The following is a 5,830-nucleotide window of genomic DNA, read 5'->3' as shown; positions in this document are numbered from 1 at the left end:
CAGCCTGGGCGACTACTGGCTGAGCCCGCAGCGCCGCAGCCCGCCGGGCGCCGCCTGGCGCTGGCCCGCGCGCAACCTACTGCTGCTGCCGGGTACCACCGGGCAGGCGGACTTACCCTCTGCGCGTTGGCCCAGCTGCTACGGCGCGCGCCCGCGCCTCATGTGAGCGCGCGGGGGCGGGGCGGAAGCCCTGGGAGGGAGGGGCGGTGCCTACGGCAGGGGAGGGGTCTGTGGGAAGGGGCGGATCCCCAGACGCGAGGGTCGGACAGGGGTTGGACAGGCTGGGCTTGACTGTACCTAGGAGCGGGAGGAGTGGGAGGAACTAGGTGGGAAGGGCGGGGCCTGAAGCGGCTGACCAAGGAAGGGACTAGGCGAAGCGGGCGTAGACTCAGAGGGGGCGGGGAGCCTTGCCGCCGTCCTGTAGGCCCAGTTTTCCCTCCTTCCAGGTGGAAGCACCGGTGGCAGAATATTAACTACCAATATCTGGGCAAGAGGAAGAGACATCTAGTTCCCCTGCGCCCGTAAGAGCCGGTGAGGGGCGGGGCCAGAAGAGGGCGCGACCTCGGAGGGGCGGGTCTAGAGGCGGGGCCTGACGGAGGTTGGGGTGGGGAAAGGGTGATACCCGGGCACGAGGTTAGTCCTCCCTGCCTTAGCCCTGCCTTACAGGCTCGAGGACCCAGAGGGCTCGAGCCGCAGTGAGAGAGGCCCCGCGGGCCGGGCGTGGGTTTCTTCGGGGTTATTCAGCCCTGCCCTTCTCAAACCACCACAAACATTTTTTGGAAAATTGACATTCGACTATATTAAAATTTCTGTTCATCAAAAGACAACAAAAGGAGTAAAATAGAGTTCCAAAGAGGGCTCTTCAAACATAATGCCAACTTGGTGCCCCACGCAGGGAGTGTGGGAACCAGAATAGGTCATGCCCTTGGGCACCAACTGGGTCGGTCCCAGGACAGGAGTCACCCCAGCCCCAGGCCTGATGACCAAACTGAATGACCTAAGGGAAGCGGCCTGCTTGAAGGACACTGTCCTGTGTGTGTCTGTGTGTGCTTGATATTTTGGGGCATCTCTGAATGTTTGCATCACCTCTGAGCATGTGAGCATGGCTCTTTTTCTCTGTGTGTCTGTCTATCCCTGGTCTCTGTGTCCATTTATTTCTTCAACAAATATTTATCAAGGGCCTATTTTAGACGGTTGTGCCAGGTTTATACTCTGAGTCATTGAGTTCACATTGGTGAAAAGAACAGTTGAAGTCCCTGTCCTCATGGCACTTACATTCTGGTTGGGAAGACAACAATAAAAAAGTCAGAGATATGGGGACTTCCCTGGTGGTCCAGTAGGTAAAACTCCGTGCTCCCAATGCAGGGGGCCGAGGTTCGATCCCTGGTCGGGGAACTAGATCCCACATGCATACCGCAGCTAAGAAGTCTGCATGCCGCAACTAAGAATCACGCATGCCGCAACTGGAAGATCCTGCATGCCACAATGAAGATCCTGCGTGCCACAACTAAGACCCGGCGAAGCCAAAATAAATAAATAAATATATTTTAATAAAAGAAAAAAAAGAGATAAACAGTGTGCTGTGTTTGAGAAGATCGAGGTGGGCCAGGTGCTACATTATATGGAGTGGGCAAGGACTGTGTCTTGTTCACAGATCTAGAACAGTTCCTGACTCATAACTGGGGCTCACTAAAGATTGCATGAATGAATCGGTTGGCCGAGTGGTCCAGTCTGAGGAGGTAACTCTTAATCAAGGCTTGAAGGATGAGAGATCAGCCACTCCAGACCTGGGAAGAGTGTTCTGGGTGGAGGGAATAGCATGCATATGTCTCTTGGGTGGCCCTTTGCCCCTGGCTGTCTGTCCTGGAATACCCCTTTGGCTATGTCTCTGTTCCTGTCTGTTGTCTCTGTGATCTTGGGAGCCATGGGGCAGGTTTAAATAGGACCCCTCCAAGCTCTCTGGAAGTGAGGTCACTGCTGAGCGCATTCACTCCACTGGCCCACTCTGGCCTAACCAGCCTAATCTGGACATTCCCCTGGAAGCAATCCCTCCCCTCAGCAGCCTCTGTCCCACGATCTCTGGCTCCTTCCCAAGATAGCATCCTGCAGTCTGGAAGGAAGTCCTTCGTCCTGCGTAACCACAGTCCCTGCTGGGGCAACCACAGCCCTTTCCTCTCATTCTGCCTCATGGGCCAAGAGGAGGAGATGGGCTGGCCCTACGGCAGCAGATCCTGCCGGGACAGAGAGCCCAGTAAAGGCCTGACAGAGTGGAGGTGACAATCCCTCTGCAGCCCCAGTGAGATGAACCTCAGAGGGAAAGAGACCATCACTCATCTTAGGAGTCTCTGCCACATCCATTATTTCATTTAATCCTTCAATATCCCTGTTTTTTTGGTTTTTTTTTTTTGCAGTACACGGGCCTCTCACTGTTGCGGCCTCTCCCGTTGCGGAGCACAGGCCCTGGACGCTCAGGCTCAGCAGCCGTGGCTCACAGGCCCAGCCGCTCCGCGGCATGTGGGATCTTCCCGGACCAGGGCACGAACCCGCGTCCCCTGCATCAGCAGGCGGACTCTCAACCACTGCGCCACCAGGGAAGCCCAATATCCCATTTTTTATATGGAAACTCAGGCAGGTCCAGTGAGGAAAACATGGCAGAACTGGGACCAGAACCCAGGTCTCTTGATAGAATAGTTATAATCCTAACAACTCATATTTATTCCACATTTACTTTCAGCCAGTTATTATGCTAACACTTTGCAGGCCTCATCACAACCCTATGAGGTGGGTACCATTGTTATTCCCATTATTCTCAGATAAGAAGACTGATCAGGGCTCAGAGCCATTAAATGACTTGCCCGAGGACACCCAGCGAGTTCACAGCAGAGCTGCACGACAGCCCAGACAGTCTAGGGTGCTCAGCTACACAAACTGTGCCCCAGGTCCCAGAGGAGTGTCACAGATGTCTGTTTTCCAGGGATTTGGGAAGACAGGCTTCAGGTTCATCTCCTCATGGTCCCGAGGCTAACTTGTGCCAAGCCAGGATGAGCAGGAAGATGGCCTGGAACACTGCACAGTCCTGTGTCCCCTCTCAGTGGATGAAGATTGTCCACCTTTGCCCTCTCCCCTGGTATCTCCATGTTTCTGCCCTTCACTGCCCAAATAAAGCAGCTTTCACTGCTCTCTGGCTCTCCCTACTTTGGGGGATGATGATCTCTGTTCTCCCCATCCACACACACTGAGTTAGACTGAACCCACAGGGCTGGGAGGGCCTCTGTAGCCGCCCCTGAATGTCCCACTGCACCCGTGACCACCCCCCCATGGGGTAGACTGAGTGAACCCGACTTGTTCCTCCTCCCCAGACTCTCACAGGCCATAGAAGGAGAGAGGCAGAGACATACGCCAGCTCAGTAAAGTGCCACAGAGGGTGACATTAGTTTGTTTGGGGCACAGTGACTCCTCTGGAAGATCAGGAAAGCCTTTTGGAGGGGTACCTTGAGCTGAATCTTGACAGATGGGCAGGCCCTGGGTAGACCTACAAAGGGAGTAGCAATGCAAGCAGAACTGGCAGCATGGAGAAAGGCTTGGTGATTTGCAGCCTGAAATGGTATCATCAAAGCGGTCATCCCGCTGAGAGAACCGTGAGACTGGCAGCCAGGAGGGCTCTGCCTAAGATGAAGCTAGCTGGAACTGGAGCTTCAAAGACCTTGAAGGCCAGGCCAAGGGGGTGGACATTCTCCAAGAGGAAGTAGGGAGCCATGGACAGGTTTAAAGGAAGGGAGGGACATGGTCCCATTGTGGCATCTCTAAGCCTAGAGCCCTCCCGGGGTCTCAGAGTCCACTCTGGTGGGCAACGAGTGGTCTCTGACCCTCAACTAGGTCCAAGGCCCTGAGCACCTGTCCCTGTGTTCCCCTTTACTCACTCTCGCAGGTCCTCCCTGGGATTGAGGCTGGGAGTGGATCCCGCTCATGCCTCCCTGCAGGGGTTCGGCAGAGGGTGCTGATGGTTAAAGGAAGGAGTCTTCGGGTGTCCACCCTGACTCATGCACTCTGTGGTCAACAGCAGCCCCCTCCCCACTTATGACCCCTCCCCTGCCCTTTTGGGAGGGGTCTCAGTCAGATAAACAGGTGACTGCAGGGCAGCTGCCCCCACTCTCCACACCCAGCAGACCCCTAGAGCCGTCTCCCTTCCTCCTCTAGCCCCTCTCCCTCCACATGGAACCTCACCCCCATCTCTGGTGCTCTCCGCTCCCTGAATGTCTCTGCACTTCATCTCCTCTGCCCTCTGCCCTTGCCTAGTTCAGGCCGCCTTTGCCATTGTCTGGACCAGTCTGATCAACTCTTCCCTGGTTTATCTCGCCTCCAACTCTGTCCTTTCTAATCTGTGTCCTGAGCCTGTTTTTCTGTGTCTTGTAGGTCCATGTGGGACATGTGGGGTGATCTCCAAGGGCAGCCAGAGTTCTGGAGAGACCTGGGCTGGAGATAAAGATTTCATAACAGTCAGCGTATAGATTCTTTCAAAAATACACATAGAAAAGGATAGAGGAGAGGGACTTCCCCGATGTTCCAGTGGTTAAGACTCTGCACTCCCAATGCAGGGGGCACAGGTTTGACCCCTGGTCAGGGAACTAAGATCCCACATGGCACGGCCCCCAAAAAAAAAGGATAGAGGAGAGAGTGACAGAGACAGACAGACACACACACACACACACACACACACACACACACACACACACACAGGGGGATCTTCTCTTTTTCTCTCCAACACACATTTCATTCCAGACGCATAGATCCTAATGACATTCCAAAGGCACCTCAACTCAAGCTGTCCAAAGCTGACCTCTCCTTTTCCATGGTGCCCCGCTACTCCTCCCTAGGCCTTCTGTGTATGGCTTGGCATCTCCTTCCACCCATTTCCCAAGCCAGACGCTCAGGCACCATCCTCGGTCCTTCCTCCTCACCCCCAACATCCGTAGTCCTTTGCTAAGACCTGTCACTTCTGCCCTTGGACCCCTCCTATACCTCTCCCCCTCTGTCTTCCTCCACCTTCAGCAGCATTTGACATGGCAGATCACGCAATCCTTCTGGAAGCCATTTCCTCCTTCAGCCTTCAGGACACCCCTGCTCCTGGTTCTCTTCCCTTCTCTGCCCACGAGCTGAATCCCCCTGCTGGCTCCCCACCCAGAGTGTCAAAGTTGGAGAGCCCCCGGCACTGTCTTCTTGAGCTGCTCCTCTCGGTGGATCCCATCCAGTCCTGTGGCTTCAAATTTGGGAGGCCGGACTTCCCTGGTGTCACAGTGGTTAAGAATCCGACTGCCAATGCAGGGGACACGGGTTAGAGCCCTGGTCCGGGAAGATCCCACATGCCGCGGAGCAACTAAACCCGTGTGCCACAACTACTGAGTCTGTGCTCTAGAGACCGGGAGCCACAACTACTGAGCCCGTGTACCACACCTGCTGAAGCCTGTGCACCTAGAGCCCATGCTCTGCAACAAGAGAAACCACCACGATGAGAAGCCCACTCACTGCAAAATGAGTAGCCCCTGCTCTCCGCAACTAGCGAAAGCCCGCGCACAGCAACGAAGACCCAATGCAACCAAAAATAAATAAATAAATTTATTTTTTAAAAAATTGGAGGAGGCCTCCAAGCTCTCCTCTGAAATCCAGGCTCATAGATCGATTAAGTGCCCGCATGATGTCTCCACGGGGACCCTAATAGTCATCTCAAACTTAAGCTCCAAGGCTACACTCGCAGTCCCGAGCACTGAGGACAGAGTCTAGCTCAGGAAATGTTGGTGTTGGCTGACTCTCCCTTCTCTCTTTAGTGCAAGTT

The sequence above is a fragment of the Neophocaena asiaeorientalis genome, unplaced genomic scaffold (genome assembly GCF_003031525.2).
Source record: "Neophocaena asiaeorientalis asiaeorientalis breed wild unplaced genomic scaffold, Neophocaena_asiaeorientalis_V1.1 scaffold1580, whole genome shotgun sequence".
In the NCBI taxonomy this organism is placed as follows: domain Eukaryota; kingdom Metazoa; phylum Chordata; class Mammalia; order Artiodactyla; family Phocoenidae; genus Neophocaena; species Neophocaena asiaeorientalis.
The sequence above is the reverse complement of the archived record's forward strand: the minus strand, read 5'-3'. Positions refer to the sequence as shown.